We start from the raw sequence: 25,132 nt of genomic DNA, 5'->3' as shown, positions 1-25,132 counted from the left end.
ACTGATCGCCACGAACACGGCCTCCTTTCTTCAGCTCTAGCCACCCGCAAAAATAAAAAGAATTAAAACAGAAGGACAGTGAGAGAAGTCGAGAGTTCGATGAAACACCGTCTGCTTCAGAGCAAACAAGGAAAAGAAAAGAGCAAATGTCCCTACCATGACGAGGAAATATTATGTTTCTTCGCAGTTGTGGGCACTTGCCGGGCTAACGACGGGTAATGATGACATTAAAGCTACTCCAATTATTTTCGTTGCTAACCTTTTATCAGCACCTTTGCAGCATATTTGCAACATAGCATTATCAACAGGCATTTTTCCAGTTAATATGAAAATAGCTAGGGTTGCGGTCTTGCACAAAGGTGGTCCTTTGAATAATCTTAACAATTATCGACCGATTTCGGTGTTACCTTTATTCTCAAAGGTTTTAGAGCACATAATAAAAACAAGAATAACCAAGTTTCTTGATGAACATGAATTGCTGATCAAGGAACAATTCGGCTTTCGCGAGAAAAAATCTACTGAAACAGCTTTACTTAGTATCAAAGAAAAATTAGCAAAGAATATTGATAGCAAGGTGTTCACCCTAGGAATTTTTTTAGACATCCGAAAAGCATTTGACTCGGTCAAGCATAATATACTGTTTGAAAAATTACCACATTACGGCATTCGAGGGGTAGCTCTACAATTAGTACGCAGTTACTTAACAGACAGGCTACAGTATACGTTCCTTCACGGGTATAAATCTCAGCTGCAGCCTTTGAAATTCGGTGTACCACAAGGTTCTATACTCGGTCCACTCTTTTTTTACTATCTACATAAATGATATCGTGCCGGTACCACAATCTTCCTCTATAGTTCTGTATGCGGATGATACCAGCTTGTTTTTCTCTGGAAGCCGTTTACGAGATTTAGAAATCGCGGCGAACGAATGGTTGATATCGCTTTCTTACTGGCTTGAGTGTAACCAGCTAGAATTAAATGTTAGTAAAAGTAAATATATTTTATTCAAAGGCAGAAATGAACGCGAAGATTACACCATTTCTGTTAGATTTAAAAATAATGACATCGAGCGTGTCCCGTTGTTTAAATTCTTAGGTGTACTTTTTCATGAAAACCTCAGTTGGACACCGCAAATCAACAAAGTACATGCCAGTATGTCTAGATCAATTTCTGTCTTATATAAACTTAGGTCTCTAGTACCAAACTGGCTAAAGCTCCAGTTATATTATTCACTAGTTCATTCTCATCTCAATTACTGTCTCTTAATATGGGGTACGACTTCAGGAACGAACCTTGAAAGGTTAAAAATTATACAAAAGAGAGCTGTTCGCTGCATAGAAAATCTGGAACCAACTGAACACACTGCGCCATATTTTATCAAGCTAAAATTGCTTACTGTTAACCAACTTTTTAATCTGAAGCTCGCCTTGTATATTCGCAAAGAAATTGGAAATGAATTGACTAGTTATATGTTTCAGTGCTACCCTACTAATGTTCCCTATGATCTCCGACACGAGCGATTTAGAATACCGTTATTCAGAACCATTTACGGTAATCAAACATTGCTCTACCTTATACCTAACTTTCTCCGCAACAATAGTCATATCCACGAACTTATTGAAAACTGTACTTCTACCCACAGTTTAAAGAAAAATGTCACAATGTACTTACTGTCTGGTGCTCTGTCCTAAATAAGTTCTTGAGTTTAAAAAAAAAACCTTTTTATTGTTCTATAACCTCTGTGTTCTGCTGCGTTTTCAAACATTTATACATTTTTAGGAATTCTGTTACATTTTGTATAACGCTTGCAAAAACTTTGTACTTTTTAATATGTTGCCATTTATGTACGCGTTTGTGCTTCTTATGGGTGTTGCATTATTGTGTGATTCCGTTACTCAATTTAAAATGCCTAATCACGATATGACCTCTGTTCATGAAAATCTTTTTGTGGCGCTTTAATGTACAAAGCCATTGTTTTTCTTTGTTTTTTTATTCTCACTGCTTCTGAGCAAATGTATGGGTGGAGGGACCTTAGTCAGGCAGAGCTCATCTGCCTTTTAGTCCTTTCAACCCAGGCAATGTATGTCTGAATAAACTGAACTGAACTGAACTGAACTGAACTTCCTCAGTTTTAACGCGAGTAGCATTTTTAGGGTACTCCACGCCACTCTCCGGGGAATAACTAACTACCTATTTAACTCTCTATCAATGTATCTAGTTATTCTTCCCCTAATCTTGATTGTTGGGAAGTCCATGGTCAAATGGGTTGGACGTCGGGCTGCTGTGCCGAGGCAGCAGGGTTTGGAACCAACCTTCGGACAAAATGGGGGCAGTGGGTGGGTGGCACTCCGGACCTATGTGGCGCTCTTCAACAGACATCTTTGACGCTGACATCGACCAGATTGAATGCGGAACATTGTGTGTAGTTTATGCACAACCTTCAGCAAAAGTGTACGGACCATAGCGTCGCCGAAGAGACTGAATTTCTTCGTAATTAACAAACAAAAACTGGAATATACTGAGTCCACTGAAAAGTTCCCAACGCCATATTCGGACTGTAGTCCTAAATTTCAAGTTGCGTTCACCGACAGAAAAAAAATACGGCTTTATTGCGCAACCCATGGTCCGTATACGTTTGCTCACATTGTTACGTATGTACCTCTCTTCAATGGATTCATTTAACTCTGAATTGGAGCACCATATTTGGGCCTCTTGGTCTGTGCTATTCTTCAATGTCTCTCTTTGAGACCAACTTGGGTCAATGTGTATGTGTCCCAGCATGTGCATGCCGCGCTTCAACGAACATCTTTCAAGCCAACTTTCGTAACTAGGGGCGCTATAACGTAAAGCTATTACAAGCTGCTTCTATTCCATTTCTACAATCAGCCCCCCCTTCCTCCCCCCCCCCCTACATTTGGCCAGCATTTTTGAAGGGCGATCCCTACGCCTGTGTATCACGCGACGTCACGAGAATTGCGAAAACTCCCCATACGATATCACGTGTACACCCAGATTACCCATAATTAAGCCGGAAAAAAAAGAAAAAAAAACACATATTTCCGATTGTACGAGTTTGCCACCATTAGCCCTCCGCGATTCGTAAAAATGTTATGGCACTGCACCCACTTTACGGGCATCTCATGCGACGTCACCAAACTGAGATAACTCACCGGGTCAGAGGGACATTTAATAAGTGAAAGGAACGCATTGACTATGCACTGACACGCCAATAAAAGCATCTTTTTTTTTTTCTGAGGAGCCACTGTTCCGAAAGAAATAAAAGACCTCTACCTACCAATAGATCTCGCACTGGCTACTCAGAGCTACCAGGGAGAAAGGAGTTATTTTCACGCAATAAAAATCATTGCACAGCAGTATAACGTTCCCTATCCCTTTTGGCACGTATACGACATGGCTATGCAACTCTTGTTCCTTGACAATCCGCTTTAGCAGCGTTTTTGTCGTTCTGTTGCATGCCGCCGCGATTTTTGATGAGCCACTGCGAGCTCCATAAAGGGAAGCGGGCCAATCACACACGATGGGATCATCCTGGACATCGGGTTATCTATAATAAATAACCACATGTCGATACCTGTGTGATAGATAATCAGATAATCACTTCGCAAGCGCGGCCCCGCCGAAACCCTCTCTTCGTCTGCATGCTCCTTTTTTCTTGTCATTCAGTTAGGTAACAAAAACCTGTCAATATTAGAAATACTATTCGCTTTCAAATTAAACAAAAGTGACCCCCTATATACCTTTGTTTTTATGGGCGCCGCCATATTGCGTAGACATTGGCGCCTTATTTCAGCAGTCGGCATTCTGGCTAGGGCAAGCGTTCTATGTTGTATAGGCCGGCTAGACGCGTGGCGGCAGTTTCTGGTTATTCTTTTCGCGCTCGCATGATCTATTTAGTATCACGTGGCGTCGTCTGCGTAGGAAACGGTTCTTCGAGACATACAGAAGTGGTTTAAATCGGCATGGCTGGTATTTTCTGCAAGCGTTAAGGTGGACGGAGCACCTAGCGCGAAGTTTGCGCACATGTTAATTGACCCAACAATCAGCCTCGGAGAACCGATTTGTAGTCAGGAAGTTTGTCTGACGAATGTGACTTTACTGCAACATTCTCGCAGTAATTCTAAGCTGTGGTTTAGCAAGAATGAGTAGTTACGAAAGACATGACGATCCTAACAACTTCGGTAACATTCTGTTGCGTTTGGCATGCGTTCAATGTATCTGTAGATACATTGAGCAACCACCTCGTTTGTTGGGCAATACATCTGCCCACGAATGAAATAGATTTGGTTAGTAATAACAGCATACCGTACACGGTGAACGCACATGTTGAGTGCCGAGCGTCCAGATTAGTGGCGAATACTGGATTGCACAGGGTAATCATTTCTGTGCTCTCCAGAATTCTTAAAAAGTGCGTGCGGCAGATAGCATAATTCTTGACGTTGCGCTGGATTATTCGAAGGCGCGGGCATCACTAGCCCGAGAAAGTGTAACACATATTCAATATCTAACAAAAATTTACTGGTTCCTTCATTCATAATTTTATGGCACATTTTGCAATCTACGAATTGTAACCTGCGAGGCTGCTAGACGAACACACTCGAAAATATTTTTTTCTTGCCACTAATGTAGTAATACAAGAGACGTTTTGTGTCTGTTAGTGTTACTTTACCAAATGTATCATTGCATTCAGAACCTAGCACCCGCAAACGAAGGAACGAGCGCCAGACCAAGACGTACAATGGAATGATCAGTAAAGTTAACTTTTCCTTCCTCACAATCGACAACAGACGAGTAAGGCCCCCAGCTTGCGGCAACTGCAGATATCGATTAACCCCAATCCATCACGCATGTCTGGGGAAATGATCGCTTGAGTGGCCTACGTCCACAATGTTCCCCACACACGCACACACCCACACAAAAAGAAAAACTGGGAACTGCCGAAGGCAACAAAATATACAGTGGTCGTGCGCCAGCGTGCCATCGTTTGAGTGGCCAATTCGGCACCAACAGAAAACCGCGAGTCCTTCTTCAACACTCCCTTCGCCTTTTCCTTCGGAAGCAGCACTAATTTGGCCAAATGGGCGAAGATCTCTCTGAATCACCGCCTCGTTGTGAGACTGAGCGGTGTATTCTCTACGAATAGGAACTTACATGACTCTACTTTTTATCTGTCGCAAATGGCACCACGTTACCTTACCAGCTTCAGATACCGTATATCTCCGCCTAATGTCATCTCCAATTGGATTCTTATGAAAGAAGAGACACCAGGGAGGCAAGACTGATAACTCTTACTGACAAACGTTGTAGCATCTGTATCCCAACCATCATTTACTATGTAGCCTAATGTATAACAGAATGATGTCTTATTTCAATTCGACCCGTCCGATGCTAAGCGCTTTATGAGGCCGTCATTCTCAGCCTCTGCTCTAGTAAAACTTCAGACAACATCGCTCAACTTGCCAATTCGCGCGGGGATCAATAAATCCCAGCGCTGCATTGGGAAGCAGTAGTATATTCGTCGTGCTACCCAGATCGCGTTTATTCTACGAGAACTGCAGTTTGCACCATTTACAAGCATCTCCAAAGATCATCCCGCCGACGGCAGATGTATGGCAAAATTTTCTAAAGACAACATACTTAACTGCGACTTGTCAGCAATAGATAATATTATATGCTATTGGGTGCTTGCAGCGGGCTCCTTTTTTTTCTAGAGAATATATTCCGTTACATGAAGACAATTCATAATCCATGTCGTAGGCAAAGGTTTGCGTTAGAGTACTTCAAGCACAGGTGATATGGTATCCTGCAGCACATCATGTAAATAGCTTTTACAACCGAAACATTCCCCTTTATCAGAAGTTGAAAATAAAGTTGCGCATGTTCTTTTTCAAATGTGAATAGTAGAATTATACCTGAGATAAGCATAAACAATAAAATAACAGTTCAACAAACGGAAAGTGGGAAAGCAGCGTATTCGCTCACTAGCTTAATATACCCCTGGTTAGTACGATAGTACAGGTAGTATCAAACTTATTTGTTTATAAAACTTGCGCTCAACTGTTAAAACCGTAATACCCCACTTTATAGGCCAAACTGATCTCTTTCGAATGATCTGGTAGGCGATTCTTGTTTCTTTGCAGAAATGTATTTAATGCCTTTACACCCAGTAACATGCTCGTTACGAGTTTTCGTGCAAGCTCAGCCTCCATAGAAGTTTTACTTCAAGAAGTTTAACAGTGGAATGGACAGACACAAGGAACGGGCTCATTTATTAACATTAGAGCACACTTTCTGAAAATTGATGAGGCATTTCGGTACAAAAGTATAATTTTAGATTCCACAAAAGATATAAACGCTTGTCCCTAAGAGACGAAATTTGCTCTGTATAAGCATGTGAATAAAACGTTAATATACTTTACCTACAATGTCGCCCCGATATGCATTACCTATCTTTAGCAGTGAAGCTACTAAAATGACGTGTGCTGTATTGAGTTAGACAAACACAAAACGAAAGGTTATACCATGATGTAGGCAATCAGTTACACACCACAAATACGTGGTGGTGTAATGATTTTCACGAAAAAAAATACGCTAATCCTATGAGAAATATTCAAGAAACAGTTGTGTATATGTTATTGTTCACCAAACGTGTCATAGTTTATTCCTAAGTCGTTATGAACTCAAGGCATGACAGATGCCATTTGAACGCTTCTTTGACAAGTGCTCCTGCGGAGCTGTCACACAAAACATCAATTTCGCGCAATAAAATTGTCACGTGGTTGTGACGTATAAAGAACACAGTAGCAATACTTTGTAAGACGAAACTAACTTTTATTGCGCGAACCTGCGCCCACAAAAACTGGCTACACTTAAAGAACGGCGACAACGGCGAAGACAGTCGGCGATCGTTAAAATCTGATCAGAGGGTCAAGCGTGTTGGCTTTTATAAATCAGTCGTCGAATGTTCCAGAGTTACCGCTGGGACCCACGTGCCTTCCACAAAGCTCTACACCATTCGCGTCGCGCATACATGCAGTCAGATTAGACAAGGTTCGGCGACAACAGACACCGGATAGAAGCATCGATATCATTCTTGAAACTTCCTATACATGTAGACGCGTCTTGCGCTGAGCGAAAACATTTCTTAGACGTTAAAAGCGCTCACCCGTAAAAGATAAATGAGTTCACGTGTCAATATGATGAAGTTGCCGATGATTTCCGAATTTCACGTGCGACTTAGTGTCCGCGAACGTGCTAAAGCATATAAGGCATGATAGCGGAGTAATATTGTTCTCAAATATAAACGACTTGCTTCAATCTTATCGATAGTAATGTACACTGGCAGAGCGAGGCGCTTCACAGAACATTAGCGGTCGCGCTCTACTTGCTCTATGGATTGAAGGATTGTGGTAGCCTTGACAAAATGTATGTTTTAAAGACATTCTATGGAGGAGTGGCCTTTCAGCTCGCTGCGGCTGGTGCGGGTTTCTTTATGCGGCTGTTTCGATGCATTATTATTCTCATTCATGTCATCTCACATCAACATTTTCATCAATTATCGCTTATCTCACAACGAGCTCGGCGAATAAAAACAAATGTAGTGTGAATAAAAAAAAATGAAGTGAAACAACATAGCGCTTTATTTTCTTTTGCCCCATGATTCGAACACAGGTTTTATAAAGACTTTAGGCTTAATTTCCTCATGTTCGCTATTTACGTATTTTGCTACGCTTGAAGGTCCCCAAATGATAACAAAGATGTAACGCAGCATTGTGTTCTATATGCCCTGAAGTAAGAGATAAGTATTTCTCATCAAGTCTCTAGGTACATTCTACGGGTTGTCGTCAAACATACGCAATGGTTCTGTCATATACATTAAAAACTAATAAATCTTGTTGATGCATACCATATGAGCGGCATTTTGATAGGGTGCTCTGAAGGCTCATTGCTTATCTAACGTGTCTTTTATGGCCGCCCTGACCACTTGAAGTAGAGTCTCTAATGCCACATCATGTTATAATGTCTAGGAATAAAAAAAAATGTTTCATGCAGTTCCCTTTTTAGCAGTATCTTTTTGTGTCTTGTACATTGTTTTAGTATTCCAGCTTACATGCATCAGTGATTCACATGTGAGGTAGGGTCGTTTTATGTTTCATCAGAAACGGTTTCCCGCTGTTGGTTGCAAACTTCTCAAAGGGTGGTAATACACTGCGTACGCCGCTCAACAGCTTAGTTTGTATAACAATTACTTAGGTTTTACACATATATACGTATGTTGCCTACTGTGGCCAGGCAGTCGAATATAACGGGAATTGAAGGAAAATTTCGAACTGATGCATGGTAGTCAGCCAAGCCGGTACCGAGCCAAACCCTTAATATTTCACCATCTTCGAATTGAAGTGAAACCAGAATCTGTTGAAGGAACCGTTCCGATCCGCGTCCAGAGTCCAGACGGTCCTAAGCTCCCACTGCTAAGAGCACGTGAGACGGAACGTTAAAAAATGGCGCAAATTGTCCCCTATACTCGACCTGCAAACAATTGCATGACTCATGGCAAATTGATCTGCCTTTGCACGGCGTAAAATATGTTCTGAACTTTTTGACTTCATCTTTGTGCTACTGAATTTAGTGCATCCTAGGCTGACCTTCGTGCGATGAAAAATGTAGGTGCTTTATTTTTGTTTACAGGTCTTCCTGAAGGCAAAGGGCAAAGCTTTAAAAACACTAGAAAAATCAATCTGTCAGGTTTACCTAATTTTGGCACACAGTGACATTTTTACACTTGAACTGTATAGGGTGAATTTATAAATAATGTTTCTTTGTTTCAAGATATACAGTGAAGTACATTAAGAAGTGCGCTGGGCCTTTATGATACCGTAACCCGATACAGGTCTTCGAACATAGGGTAAATATCAGAATTATGCAAAAGAATATGCTAACAAGCAATAATCACGCCATACTTTACGAAGGTATACATTGCTTCCTCATGGCAAATTCAGTATTTAAGTGGTAATTACCTTTAGTTTTTTTGTTTTTTTTTTTGAGGCGGCCGGTGTTTCCGCAATCAAGTCTCCATTACACAGGTCTGAGGCAGGTACAATAGGAAAATGTGTTTGTGCTGCTTTCTGAGACGCACGCTGTGATATTAAATTCTGCCATTGATATGACAATTGTTGTAATTATTGTTGAGCGCCCACATGCAATCTTTGATATATGAACCTGCATGCATGCCATCCTACCTGGTAGTGCTTTCACTTGATTTTTATATTTGTAACAAACGTCGCTCTTCTTCATACCTGAAAAGAAAATAACGCCGTAGTAGTGCGCGATTTCCAAACTTTTCTTTGTGAAAACGTAATACCTGAGAAATATTTAATTTTTAGAGGCTGATAGATGTACCTAAACATCTGTAAGCAGAATAGTCTTTAAGCTCTTGCATAAGCCCATGCAAATAGGACTCGGCCAACGATATAGCACCAATAATGAAAAAGTTCCGCTGTTTCCTGCGCAAGTAACTTATTTAGAAAAATACCAGCTGCGTGTGGAGAGGCAGATATCCGATCGCGTGCATAATAAGACATTTAGCGGCCTACAGTTACGAAAAGCCAGATAATTTTTATTGTGAGAAAGCCCATTACTCATATCATGTTGCCGTCTGCGTATTCCTGCGCTTTGTTTCCACGATAGAGTACGGGTAACCTTAGAAATCGCAAGCCGCACCTTCACCGTAGGCATGCTAATTTCAGCAGCTTTGATGCTAAAAAAAAAATGCCAGTTCAGCGTCCGCAATTCTGTACGCACGGAGCAGCTGAAACGAGCGGACTTTAATAGGCTTGCAAAGAACTTGTAGCCTGGGGTGCTCCTGTAGACTATCGAGTTTCCAAACCAGCACCCCGAATTTTTCCCACACTTCACGTTGCAGCATGTGCACCAGCGAATTAATTTTCGAAGACGGCGGGTTCACTGTCTCTCCGTTGACCCGCTTCAAAAGCGCATGCTAGACTGCATTTGCTCAGCGTGACAAAAGGGCTACTGGCTTTCGTATTCGCCAGCGGCACTCGATAGCAGATCGTGGGAGAACGCAGGCGTCGGTATACTGACGCATCGAAAATTTAAAAAAAAAGGAGTCATCGAAAAACTTGGATGTACACTATAGCGTTGCGATAGCGACGAGGGGGAAACGATGGTGCAAGCCGGCACTCAACTGTGCAGAACGTTTAATGTAGTCCTGCTATTTCTATTCTTCAGTCCCGCTGCATCCGGTAACTCAATAATAATAATATTTGGGGTTTTACGTGCCAAAACCACTTTCTGATTATGAGGCACGCCGTAGTGGAGGACTCCGGAAATTTTGACCACCTGGGGTTCTTTAACGTGCACCTAAATCTAAGCACACGGGTGTTTTCGCATTTCGCCCCCATCGAAATGCGGCCGCCGTGGCCGGGATTCGATCCCGCGACCTCGTGCTCAGCAGCCCAACACCATAGCCACTGAGCAACCACGGCGGGTTCCGGTAACTCAAGATTGATAGTTATAGTAACATCCCTGCTGGAAGGGTAGCAGTCTAGCCAACAGTGCATTCACTTGCCGCATCGTGTGGGTCGTTTGAAGGCGGGGTCATGCTCGCTGTTTGGTTTTCGTAGTGCCCACGTGCCAAGAAATAAGCTGTACGTAGAAGCATCGTCACCATCATCATAATAATCATCAGCCTAATATTATATCCACTGCTGGAAGAAAGCCTCTCCCAACCATCTCTAATTACCCATTGCTTGCACTAGCTGATTCTAATCTGAGTCTGCAAATTTCCTAATTTCTTCATGCTACCTAATTTCCTGCCATGCTCGACTGCCCTTCCGTTCCCTTGGCACCCACTCTGTAACTCTACTGGCCTACCAATTATGCGACCTACGCTTTACATGGGTGTCCCAGCTCCATTTCCTTTTCTCCTAATGTCAACAAAATATCTGATTTCACCGTTTGCTCTCTGATCTGCACCGCTCTCTTCTGTATTATAACGTTACGCCTAACACTTCTAATTCCATTGCTCTTTGCGTGCTCAATAACTTGTTCTCGAACTCCTTCGTTAACTTTCAAGTTTCTGCCCCATGCGTCACCATTGGTAGAATACCTCCGAAAAATCGTGGGCCTCACAATAACGCTTTACTTATATTTATACTAACTTTTATTGATGTTGATGTTAATGTTATCCCTCGATATATTGCCGCTATATGATGCTAAAATACAGTAAATAATAGCAATGAAAATATTATTACGTGATTTTGTAAAGGGATGTTACGTTAAGTAGAAGACATGTTTTCGTAATCCAACCCCAGCCTTCATGGCTTGCATGTGAATAGACAACTTGTTTTGAAGCAGTACCCGGGAATGAATTAAGTTGATTTTGTTTCTCGAATGAAGTGAATGACCAACACTGCTTCAAATATGACCATATTTAGACCTGCGACAGCTTTCAGCCAATTTTAAATACGAAGAAGCTGTTAGTATCTCAGTGCAGGCAAACCAGCACATTAAAACACATAAGGGGTGTTCTAGGTTTTCCTGTTTGCCACCTACGTCAATTGCCGCCTGTCATGAAAATAAAACGTACTATGTGTTGTTAGCAACCCTGTGAGATAGACTGCAGTATGTTTTTTTTTTATAAGAGTGATATTAGCCACACTAGCCAATATGAAACTTTTGAAATATTAACTTACGGCAACAATGTCATTGCGAAATTCGGGTTCGCCAAACAGGTTCTAAAATTCAGTTCATTTTTGTTTGTGATGCGTTACCTTTTGCGTATCTCTTAATGTCGTTGTGAAAAGAAAGCCCACTAAAATGTTTCAAAAGAAAAACACATCGGACCTTCGATTTTGGAGGTCGCTCTTTTCATATAGAAACCAAAAATCAACTTGGTGACGTCTTACACGACGCAACCAACATAAATTTATATTTATTATGCTATGTACAAGTCTTCCTTTCACAACAAAGCCGCAAGGTTATTATTTATGCCTGTAAATATTTTATTACTAATGGCTCTATGTTAGGATTACAAATATACGAGAGGCTCCTCCGCAAAGTTGGTAACAAAGTGCAGTTGGTTCTATCCGCCAAGAAAGCTTGGCTTTTCGTCATCGACCTGGTCTACAAACTAGTGCATCCACCATATAAGGGCTAACATCTAATGGTTTCCTATTAATTATTTCTCTCTCTCTTTAAGACATGGTCTATATTACCTGGGGCACCTTACGTAAAATTTAATGAGACAGTATTATTAATTGCATAGCAAGACAAATTGCAATACTGCCCAATGCAGGGTGTATACAAAAGGAAAGTCGTATCACGCGCAACTTGTAAGCTTTGACATGAAAAAAATGGATAGAACAAAAAAAGACAGCAAACTTGCGCCACCTTCCAGAATCAGAGCTCAATTTCTCTTTTCGCTCCTTTCAGGCAAAATTGATAATGATGGCCGTTACAGCCCTCTAGAAATAATCGGGTAATGTTTGGCGGTATTCATAAAAAACGCGTGCAACACTCAGGTAACTTGCATAGGTATTTTACTGCAAAGGGTGTGACTAACACACACAGTTTGAACATTGACTACACATTAGGCAGAACATTTTTTCTTATTTTCACCAAATAAAAACGAAGTACCTCTTTTACTTCACCAAGAAGAGTGTAAATTTCTACTACATGCCTTGCGGAACGCACAAACAAGACCTCTAGTTTCACCAATTGTAAGCTTGCTACAAAGTAGAGATTGTTCGAAACACTGGGGGAAACATAGCTGATAAAGGCTATAGACCTCTTTCGGGCGGATTGTTAAATAATGTTTGCCGAATGTTGCAGCTATATCTCACGCCTTTCAAGCTTTGCCCGCGCATTTTAAATTTACTTTTCTTTATTACTTGATTTTTTTTGCACGCCTATGGCTCCTGCTCACTGCAGATATAAGATTTCTGCGGCATTTGATCACCCCAAGAAAGCAGAGATATATTGCGAGCGTTTCATGCAGTGCATTTAAAGATTTCAATAACGTCCGTTGAGTAATTTTCGTTTAGCCCATAATAACCACGCACTTGAATATTTATTTTGGCAACTGCCCTAACATGCCCAATGTTTCCTCCGACGTACTTCTCTCATGACACCGTGGCAACAAGCATATAAGACTTTCGAGTGTTTGTAGCTGCACTAGCAGATTCCTGGTAAAACGAGGTGGCTGTAGGTGTGGGCTAGACTCCACCCATGCATGGAATGCACTCGTCAGAAGCAGGTACCAGCTTGTTGAACACTGAGTGTTATGCGCTCACATATAAATATTATCGCACATTATTGCCTCGAGAGGGCAAGTATATACAATATTAGACTGCCATCACCATGTAAATACGGCTAAAAGTTAGCGTTCGGTTCATTTCACTTAATTTTGATGCGATTACTCCATTGAGCACATGCTGAAAATAAGGTACTGAATAACTTTCTCGCAGAACTTCACGGTTCGTGGTCTTCTCGCTGAGGATACTGCGCACTGCCGGTCGGAATACGAAAAGAAGTGGTTGATAGGAGTGCGATGATTTGTGCAGCCCCAATCCATTACGGCAAGCCGTCACCGTCAGATTGACGACAACGAAGTTGTGCCTCCGCAGACTCCTCCCGCTCGAGCTAGGTCACACGAGGGAGCTGGTGCGAATTATGCGCTACTGAACTGAATGCTTGTGCCATGAAGCCATTCCAATCTGTTTTTATTTCAATGTCCCGACATCAATTTGCGTAACCGCGGACGCAAGAATGGGACCGTGACTCGCAGAATTGTTTTAACAAGCCGATCGAACATTATCTTTGTGTATAGGAGGTCGCGTTTGTTTGCTCCCAAGGCGAATTGAATTACCCACCTCGACGTGCTATTCTTATACAATTGGCTGACAGTATGCGAGAAGCAAGAGAATAGGAGGTGGGTTTGGTGGGGCTCGCCTAGCACAATGAAAGTAAATAACAGGATGTGGACGCTGGGGCCGGCGTCCGCCTTAGGTCCGCTTGCCCTTGCTTAGCTTGCCAATGGCTGGTCGAAAGTCGTGGCGGCGTGCAACGGAAGGCTAAAAATGACACTAAATTGTATGATCAGTGGACAACAGGGGGCAGATAGATGTCGTATGGGCGCCGTAACCATAGAGATTCATGCAATCATAACTATAGAGGGAACTCTGGTGCTAGTGTCTATGGGAGCTGCAATTGGGGCGGATGAGCCGGCATAGGAATTATGGGTAGTACCTGTATTTGCGTCAAGTTCGTCTTTCTGGCTTAAAGCGGCTCCGCGACTTTGTAATTTAGCCATTTTGGACATAATACTGCGTGTCAAATGATAAGGCAAACAGTATCAACACTGCTCTAAGGCAGGATTCGCACACAGGGCCTCTATAGCACAGAAGCACGATATTGAAACCATTACGCCATAAAAGCACGCACCGACAAGCGGCGCAGACCGTCCTTGTGCACTTCCTGCGAGCAAGCCAGCGTTTTGAGACATTTAGTGCGTTTTAATTTGGCCAGCTGGAGAAGTTGAACCGCTGCAATTAGCAACGATTGTGCGGCTTCGCAGATTATTCTGCACTTAGAAACGTATGAATCGCTTTCAAGTTTAGAACAAATAAATAAACGAAGGCACATGAACGTCTGATTATACAAGTACGAAAATAAGACAATTTCATGTACTTCCCATAATTCTCATGGTGGGTGAAGGTTTGCAGCGTCGCAGTTTCCTCTAGTAATTATTTCACAAACCTGTATGACCAAGACGCCTCCACAACGTTATAATTACCCGCAATAATTCTTATTACACGCAACTAAACCGTTCTGCCCAGTAACTCCCTGTAGCCAGTGCCAGATCGATCGGTAGGGATACGTCTTCTATTTCTTTTGGAGCGAGGTCAGCTGCAGCTATTCCAAAAATAATTCCGTTTTGTTTGACACAGTAATGCATGTTTACATGCCTGGGTACATGCCTCTTTGACGTGGTATAGTATTCGTTGCTTTGTCATGTGGCACGACAGGCAGACGAAGTGGGCGCAGCCCAAAAACATTTGGACCAATCGCTGAAGGCTAATGGTGACAATGGCGTACAATCGGAAATAGATGTGTTTTTTCTCTCTTTTTCGGTCTAATCATGCATAATCAATGTGTAGAAGTCACATCAGATGGGGAGTTTTTACACTTTTTGCGACGTCACGTGGCAGACAGGCGAAATGGAGGCAGCCCGAAAAAGGCTTGAGCGATCGTGGAGGGCTGATTGGAGAAATAGAATAGGGACAGTTTGGAACATAGCTTTTCCTTATAGCGCCAGTGGTCGCCACACTTTTTCTTTCCACCTCACGTTAAATAAATATTTTCTACGGACATCTAAACACGGTGGACAGGCGCCTAATGGTATTGCTACGGGATATTCGAAAAAGATGATATGGACACTTGGATTTAGTGGGACACAACCATGAGCAGCCTCTGGCTGATTTGAGGACGAAGACGCGCTTTGCTAGATATTGGCTGGCCGGCATGTTGGCAAGTGCTTCTACCCCTTGTAAATATTTTACCCACTGTGCTTCCACGTATGATTTATTTGGTGGAGGTGCTGCGCACTTCTGACGATAGAGCTTCGCAGTGGACGCCACCTCAAATCTACGTGCCACCATACAACCAGGTGATGATATATTGCTGCCACTTACGCCTGCGACTACAACCCAGTTTATCGCCCTCTCACAGGCCCGCAATCCCGGCACCTTTTCCAGAGCAAACAGCTTTGGCGTGGATGAGTGGCTTCGATGGATGGGCTGTGCCCAACCTGTCGTGTGCTTTTGCCGGTTGCTTTCAAACCTGCAAGAAAACGCTGGGGTAGCACTTATAGAGCAACAGAAACACCAATCGGGAATTTTCACTTGAGGGCATACAATTTTCTCATTGACAATTCTTTATTATGATACTTGATAAATAAATCCCTAATAATACCTAATCATTTACCTATGCGAAATACAGAAAAAAAAAGATCTGACTTGCTCCAAGCGACGGCAAGCACTATCACCTTTGTTCCATTCAGCTACGAGGCACTGGCATATTTTTTCAATTTTGGCCCAAGTGCGGGACACCCTGTATATCCACTTACCGCGTAGATGCCATCAGAATGTCTCATATAATTCCTGATTGCGAGGAAACAAGCGACAAAAGAAATCTTGAACGACTCAGCTCTGTTTGAAAGAGAACAGACAAAACCATACTGTCTGCCGTTTCTTCTTTCTTTTTTTATCTCTTTCGCTATTAATTTACTCCATTAATACGATTTGAAGACTTAAAAGGAAGAGGTCTGGACACCGACCAAAATGGTTTAATATAGTTATTTACGTAAGAGCTCTGCAGCTTGTTTCATTATGAACACGGACTCCGTGGGGGAGCGGAAACGTAAATGACTATTTTAGACCATTTTGGTATGTGTCCAGACCTCTTCCTTTTAAGCATGCATCATCCCGACCAGACGGGCTTCTCTGATACTCTCCACTTCATCGATTTGAAGACACTCTTTCTCGAGAGCCAAACAATAATTAGGGGCTCCGGTATGGCTCTCATTCCGGCTTTCTTCAATAAAATATACCACAGGCCGTTCGTCACAGATCGCTAGTAACGCGAGCGCGGTGATTGACTGTGACAGCTAGCCAGGTCACCGATATTAACCATGGGCCATGAACTCGGCCTATTCATCCTTGACACTTTACTTATCTGCCTCTCAAACGAACTAAGCCTGTTCCAACGCTTTCATTTTTCGGGACATGAAAGGGGTCTCTTTTATCTTCTCCCCCCTCCGATACTGTCTAATGCTCTATGGAATAAATGGTAACTAATGCTTGGGCTATATGGTACACAATTATAATAGATAGAACTACGCGATAAAAACGAGGACACACGGGCTCAGAAAATAGTTACCATGAAAGCTTAGTTCCAGCAGAACTTATCCAGTAACAGCAAGCTTATGTAGAGGATGTCCAAGCAGTTTGCCAAGCTGACGAAAGAAAAAAAAAGTAACATGTTGGAAAAACGGCGCAAGCTGCAATTTTATAATACTGCGATATTCGGTCTCCAGACCTCTGACCACAGGAACACCGTCTACGTCTTACAATCATATCCTGGACCGTGACATTTAATTTTGAAGCGAAAGCCTCCAATGGCTCACTTGGCCAAAAAAAAAAAAAAAATCCGGCGTCTGCCATTTGTAGCAGCGAAATGGGAGGTAATTTCACTTTGGCTGCTGTGCCACTTGAAAAACGCGCCTCGACGGAGCAGAGTGGCCGAAAGGGAAGACCTGTTGCTACGTTAGTGTGCTAGATGATGCGCGAGGGGATAGGCCATTGCCCTACACTACGTCACCATCGCTGTCGCTCTCGGCAGTTTGTGTTATCCGCTCGTTCTTTGTCATCGAAACTCTCGCATCGACGACGGAACAAGGATTCCATGGTAATGAACCAAAGTTTCGAGTCCGACGACGAGAACTGCGGCAGCTTCAGAGTGGAGACCTCGGCATCGATGGGCAGTGGCGCTGGCGGCAGTACTTTATTAGGAGAATCCAAGGCCATGGCTGACTGGATAGGATACGGAGCGCGAAGACAGCTGGGCTCGAGCCCCTTGCGGCGGTAAACCCAGCGAAGCGGCTGAGACACCCGGAGCTGAAAGCAATGACGCGGAGTCCGGAGTCACCAATTTGTGGGGCCAAATCAATACGCGCTAAGCGTCTCAAGGCACTCACTTTCCCTCGAGTTCATAACTCGAAGGACCGCTCAGTGGCGTTCAGTGGTCATTAGGGCGTTCGCCTTCCCAAATAATGGGAAGTACATAGGTTTCCTCGGATTTCTGTTTTGTATATGCAGCTTCGCTACAAGATTCCGGAACATGTTGTGGGTGCAGAAGGATTAACGGTGAATAGAAGCACATAGAATATTTATTAATGTTACTAAACACCACTAAATCTTCCATGTACGGTGCATGTCTGCACCTTTCGTCATGACATGTCCCCAACCGCCACGATTCTATCATACTCACGATTTCACATTCATGTACGAAAGTCAACAAATGCTTCTGGCTTTCTTTTGCTCCCGAAAGTCAACAAATGCTAAACAAACGCATAATTTATGTGCAGTAGCACGTAAAGACCCTCCCGCCCCTCCCGCTTTCTGTTACTCATGTTGCCTGCTTCGACGATGTACTGGACTCGAGTTTTAGAATGGTTGTAAAAGAAAGTGGTGAAATAATCAAATTCCTTCTCTCGCGAGATAATTTAACTTACTAACATGATTACTTGCAAGATGGTTAGCCAAATAAAGTAAAATAAATCAAACGAGTCAAATGTGTTGCTCACGATTTTTGAGTCCTCCTACATGCGATCAACAATCGCACACACAGGATGTGTGCAGCAAGAGCGCTATGCTCAAGACAAAAGACATCATCTTCATACAAGACAGCTTAGTCAGGAGCAATGCAAAGGACACACTTCGGGAACCTGACTTAAGCATTACCTGCGTCAAACTACACCACTACATGCCTGCTAGTTTTCCAACATGCCATTTGATGCAATTACCGCCCGCCTTCTGCTTCTTCTTTCTTCTTTTGCAGTTCAGCTTTTTATTATGGAGTAAACTAAGTGCATAACTGCGCTTGCGTCTCTAAAATGAGAAGTAATAGCACCTACACAGATAAACACTTCATAGATTCTGCTAATTGTATTATGTATTTAGGAAGGTTTCTCTTTATTTATTTTTTATTTTTATTTTTGTTGTTGGTTGCGTGTTTTTTTTTTGGGGGGGGGGAGGATAAGATATGCTTACATGCTCCTAAGCTATGTGCGATGCTCTCGTACTGTCTACTGAACAATTACAGTGAGCATGTATTAGATTTCCAAAGAATATCACTTGGCTACACGTCAGAATTCTGGATTCCCTGCTAATATACTTTGTACTGAGCGTGCACTCTCGAAAGAGTTCCTCTTCATATGTATATTTCGATATCCCCATCATTGTTATATAGACAGACAGACAATTTCTATACCGGATGACCCAGTTAACTTGGACCCACATTAAAAAAATAAACAAGAACACTAAAGAGATTGTACCAACTGCATAGTAGTGGCAGTCTTGTGTACTTACAGCCAGTACTTTTTCATCACGAAGTCTCATTAAAATTAAATGGTTTTAATTAGGGAACTTTTCAATTGCATGAATCGCAAGCTTGTCAAATACGAAGTTGTAGGGTTGTTTTTCCAGAGAAAAACAAAAGCCCGCGAAATACGCGAAATATGAAATACATGCAAGCTCGAGCGCCGCTACTTCTCTTGTCGCTACTTCGCTTCCTCTTGTCGCCGTGAGCCACCCCAGAGCAAGGATCATTTTAGCCTTATGATCAATCGTGAAGGACATGATTGCCTCCTTGAAGAACAGGTCACTGGCGTGGTATCATTGTTATATCCCGTTATGGTACACGCACTGGTACTTCAGGCCAATATGATTTACGTAATTGGCAACACGATCAGCTCGCCGTACAGATCCTCCAAAACGCATTAGATAGACATAGCCTGCTGAAGGTTTGTTTCTATTGCTAAAGGGAACAAAGGAACACGCACTCCGGGCCCGCCTATCTGCAGAAAAAGATGAGTGCGCAAAATTAAAGTCCAGAGTGCACCGTCATGTTTTCCCGGCTTCGAAATCTCCCATCCCTTCCTCCCTACGTCTCCGCTACGCTTATGAAAGGGTCAGCGACGTGTTGTCATGATGCCGCGACCATCACATAGCGTGGAGCCCTGTATCGAGCTGCCACCGCTAGTAAAGCCGTTTATCCTTGGCTATTCACGTAGGAGCACTTGAGTAGCGGCGCGCCGAGCGTGTATCAATTTCGTATTTTGGATCTTTCGCGCGCTTTTGTTTTTTCTCGGAAAAACCAACGAGGCTAAGTTGAGCGCGATAGAAATGCTTGATTCTGAGGTTATTTGACGTGCCCCACCACTTTGCAATTCATATGTTGGCGATTCAATCAATAACTAAAATGTGCACTAAATAAAAGCAAATAATTAATACTTCGTGATGACAACAAAAAATACTCGCTGTAATCACACACGACTACTGCTACTGTGCAGTCGGTACGATTTCTCTAGAGCTCTTGGCTTTTTTATAAAATCTTTGTCCACGATATGTCTGGGACACCTGGTAGAAATGGTTGCCTACTATAAACCTTGATTTGCCACCCAGCTTGGTAGACAATGAATCATTCTTCAGATTAATATGTATGTAAATCTCCAAGCATACCGTTACGCTGTAGAGTACATCATATATGCGCGGCAATAGTTACTCGCTTTTGCCGCATGCCCTGCATCTAGAACGTTGCGGTGAGTGCCTTAAAGTAACGCTTCGTATGGAAATTGATGATGCGTCGCTGCATGACCGCGCCTCTACTGTTCTCCTATAAAACCTGGGAATTTTAATTCACAGAAACGACACTGGCGTGCTTCTAGCACCTCTCCAGAAGTTTCTGCAGGGGAACAGCTATTCTCTTCAGAGTGTGTACATTGCCACGCCACTCACACTGCTTGCAGTTCTGCGTGGAAAAGAGAGGAACATAGCGCGCGAGTCTGGAATGTCCAGTCTGGTGGCGGCTCTCCATAGGCGAAAGTTTTCTAACAAGTTGTGCGAACAGCGAAAAAAGGACGCGTTGCGCCATTAGCACGTGTCGTTCCGTGAACGTCGGACTGAGCGTCTCTCCTTTGACCTGCACCATAAGTGTGCGCTGGATTGGGAAACACACGTGCCTGAAAGGGGTAGTTGGATTTTCACTTCGAGGACGCAATACCTAGCAGTGACACAAAGGGAGCAAGGAAACGACGAGGGAGAGAAGGATGAAAGAAGGAAAGATTAGGCAAAGGCACCGTAGCGTGGGCTGCGAACGCGAAAGTGCGTAAAAAAGAAAAAAAAAACGTCGGGAAGGCCAACATTTCCCGCGCAGGTCGCGTGAGAAGCCTTTCTCGCGGCATCCTGTGAACTCAATGAAGCAAGTTCGAAAGGAGCTATCCAGTGGAAGTCCGCTTCTTCTGCGGTTTCAATTCAATGGTTTCGGCGGCACGACTGCCGCCTACGTGCGAAGAAAGCACTGGCTAGGAGAGCCAAGAAATCAAGAAATAAATTTATAGCAACGGGTACCCATTTCATTCCTCGATTTTGTCGCTAGATTTAGAGAGCTGGCGGTGTCGTCATCGGAAAGTTTAACTGTTTAGTAATCGGTGACGCGTTTTAGAGACGTGACAGAACAAATGGCAACACTTTGGCGACTTTGAAGGTACAAGAAAAGCTTATTTAGAGATGTCTTACTTGAATTAGATTTATCATTGAATTGCTACAAAGAAGCTCACATGCATTGTCTGTACGTCGCGTGGGCTTGTAAGCAACAGTAATCTGAAAATATGAAGGCCATGCGCTGCGGTTAATTGCTAAGAGGTAAGGACCCTTTGTGCCCATAAAACATGCGCATTGTTCTTTTTTTCTAAGTTCTGAAGAGCCTCATTACCACGGGCATCAACGCTTGGGCGCCGCGCTATAACTACATTGAACTGGTGGATGTTCCATAAGGTAGCAGTGAAGTAAATTTCCAAGCTATATTGACAAGAAATAGGTTAGGATTTCGTACGCAGCAGCGAAATAATAAGATAGACATGCGTGCATACCAGAGCGGCTAGCCGCCTTTGCACGAATCTTCATTTGTCATGGATTTCGAATAAATATACAGCGCAGAGCTTTCATGCGTGTCAAGTGGCGGCAACGTAGGATTTGGCTTTTGTAAACGTTATGCAATTGTACTTCCCGTGCTACAACCTGACGAAGACATTATTAATGAGACATAGTGTGGGCAAGCATAGAAGAATATTGTCAGGCATGGCACGTGTTTCTTCGTAAGGTGAGTCATGCTCTTGTGGAACACCAATGTTCTCGCTTACTAGAGTGAGTCAGTATACGGAAGCAAAATGGCATGGTGGCATACAACCTCGAATGCCTTCCTTCTAGTTAAATCTATTCGATGAGCAGAGTTGCGAACTAATTTTTGTGTGTATTGATAAACTAAGGCAATAAAGCTACAAAATCACTTCTAGGTTTTTGAAAATGCGTTAAAATTTCAAGAAAAATGTCGAGTTCATTAAAAATTTTGTAGTCGTGAGGGTACATTAATTATATATTCTAACATGGCGCAACGCATACCCGAAAGCGCTTCTGGTTCGCTTAAAAACCGCAGGGCGTTTATAGCGACCTGGAAAACCTGGAACAGTCAGAAAAGGGCTATTAGGCAATTTTTGGCACCGCGTGCAAGCATTTGTGGTCAATATTTCAGTTTACACTCGCCATGATAAGTAATTTGAATCATAGACTGTTTTAACGGTGGCTCCTGGCCCTAATGTAGTGCCCGCAAGGCCTCTGCATGCACTTACAAGAAAGAGCCACCTTCTACCGTCGTGCAGTCACTCATACGCAGCGCGTACCATGCAGTAACGCTTCTAGTATGTGGCGGAGAAGCATGCAAGCAGCGGCAATTGTCGCTGTACGCAGCGAATCCTGCACGCAGCAAGCACACTCAAACTATGAACGAAAGGTTTTAGTTAGCCGCGAAGTTGTTTTTTTTTTTCTTGGAAAGGGTTGGTGGCCCTGAAGAGACTGAATTTTACCCAATGGAAACACGCTGTTATTACAGGCACGTTTTTATGAGTGCACCTAAGGAGGATTTGCTGTCACAGACGTGCGGCAACCACGAGCAAAGGCAGTTGATAGAGAAAGAGGCTGAACATAGTACGCAGGTATAGCGCAGGGCTGCTGTAGATGTTGCAATAAATTACTTTGTTTAAATTTCTTTTGTTTAAGTTTTCATTACGAGTCTTCATTGCTATTATGCATCAACCAAATCAGCAGCGATCAGGGAAGTAGGAGTAGCACAGCTGCAAAAATTTTAATTCTTGAAAATTCTTGAAATTCTTGAAATATTTTCTCTCTCTCTCTTTTAATTCTTGAACTTTTTCTGAGCCAACATTGAGCAGAAATGTTTTCGGTAGCACTTACCCGAAAAACGTGATAGGAAGAATTAAGGGGCAGGGTGGTGAGAGCTACAAGTCTATATATATTTACAGCACTCCTGCAGCACTCCCGAAATAGAAACGCTGGCAGTACACCAAGTGCCCTCGATACTCTGCAGTGCATCGCAATGACGATCTCCTGTAGATAAAAGGCAGTGGTTGGTTCTGGAACCATACGTTCGTTGAACAAACGATACATGTCTTGATATTTAACGAAACGATGTTCGCACTTTATTCCGACAGTAGTTATACCGACGCTCGCGGCGCATAACCATCGCCGCTACCTTGTTGTCTCTCTATGGACAGCGCAAGCGGTACCTTCCGAGGCGCGGAGTGCGTTTGGCTGCGAAAATGAATGAAGCGAAGCAATACAACATTAACACTGGGATCAATCGGCTCGTTGTTGGAGCCAGGGCAGTGTTTTCCCTTCTGCTGCTGGCATGAGTGGTGTCCGAATGCACACTTTTAGCACACTATCGATCCTGTTGGTAACGGGTACGAAATGAAAAAAAAAAGCCCTAAAAGAACAACAAAAATAAAACTAATCCAGGACAGTGCATTCGCCTCCCTTCAAAACCATTTTCATTCAACATTGACCCTATATAAAAACGGTCGCGCACAATTGCGGTCGAAAAACATCGAAGTATATCCAAGTGCGAATGAAGGCACTGCAAGGTTTCTCTAGCCTCCACAGCGCCGACTGCTATGTGTGTAACGATGTATATCAGGCGGCAACGGCGAAAAGACATCGGCGTTAGTGCGCGCATTCTCGCCTCCTTGTCCACGGTATGCGCGACGCCCTGATCTCTGCTTAGGCTAGCTAGTGCTAGCAGTAGTAGTAGTAGTAGTAGTGGTAGTAGTAGTAGTAGTAGTAGTAGTAGTAGTAGTAGTAGTAGTAGTAGTAGTAGTAGTAGTAGTAGTAGTAGTAGTAGTAGTATAAGTAGCTTAACGTGGGAAATGACACTTATTTCTCCAGCCCAATAGGAAGCATGGATCAGCGTTAGGGGACTGGAAATGAGAAAAATGAGAGGAAGGTAAGGGAGGGATAAGCAGCAGGAGTCTCGTCCCTTCACGGAGAAGGCCGATAATAAAGGCAGTGGCCGGCAGGATGCGGGCGCTTAATGGTGGGTTGTGATCCCGTTCGCCTCCGCAAACACCAAGAGGCTTGGAGAGCTCGGGGGGGGGGGGGGGAGGAGGAGTCGCTAGTGCTATCTCCCTTCAGCAAACAGGACGGTTAAGATTTGTGCGTGCATTCGCTCCTTCTTGTCCTCGACAAGGATGATGAATCCGGTGTCTGTGTGTGCGTGTGCGCGCTGCGCGTCAGTTTCTTTCCCTCTGCTGGGCCAGCGGCGGTTAGGAAATACATTGAATTAGTTTCAGCGTACCGAATTGCGGCCGCAAGCGTAGAAAGCGTTCGCTCTCTCCTCGTGAGTGAAGGACTCTTAGACTCCATGAAAGACGACTCCACCAAAAAAAACCTTCAGCAGCCTAGAGTGTGTGTCCCTCTCCTCCAGGAATCTTGCAGAGCTGTCCGCTTCGTAGCGATGTAATAAGTGTCTGCTACTCTCTAAGTCACTCATCTTGCATCTCTGCCAGGGCCCCTCTCTGCTGGTCAAACTTTAGACCGCTAGCTCCACCCTGCCTCGAGGCTCATGGGGACCCATCTTTAACAACGGGTTCTCATCTCAGCTGTTATTTGCCTCATGCACAACCGATGGCAGTGCCGCCAACGGGGCTCCGATGACGTAATTCGAGGGACCCGTCCTTGTCATCCGCTACGCTCTGGCTGTATAATAGCTTCCTTCTAGTGCGTTTTCGCGCGTTCTCACGGCGTATCTTGTAGCTCGGTGCTCTCGAATTGCAGTCTGTATTTTTTGTAGTTTTAATTCTGTAAATTGAGCATTAGGGAGCGCTACGCCTCAAAACAGCGAAAAGCGCACCTTGGATGCTTCCCTCGAGGCAGCCGCTTCATCAGCGTGCCCACATGGCGAC

Source organism: Dermacentor albipictus, chromosome 5 (genome assembly GCF_038994185.2).
Source record: "Dermacentor albipictus isolate Rhodes 1998 colony chromosome 5, USDA_Dalb.pri_finalv2, whole genome shotgun sequence".
Lineage (NCBI taxonomy): Eukaryota > Metazoa > Arthropoda > Arachnida > Ixodida > Ixodidae > Dermacentor > Dermacentor albipictus.
The sequence above is the reverse complement of the archived record's forward strand: the minus strand, read 5'-3'. Positions refer to the sequence as shown.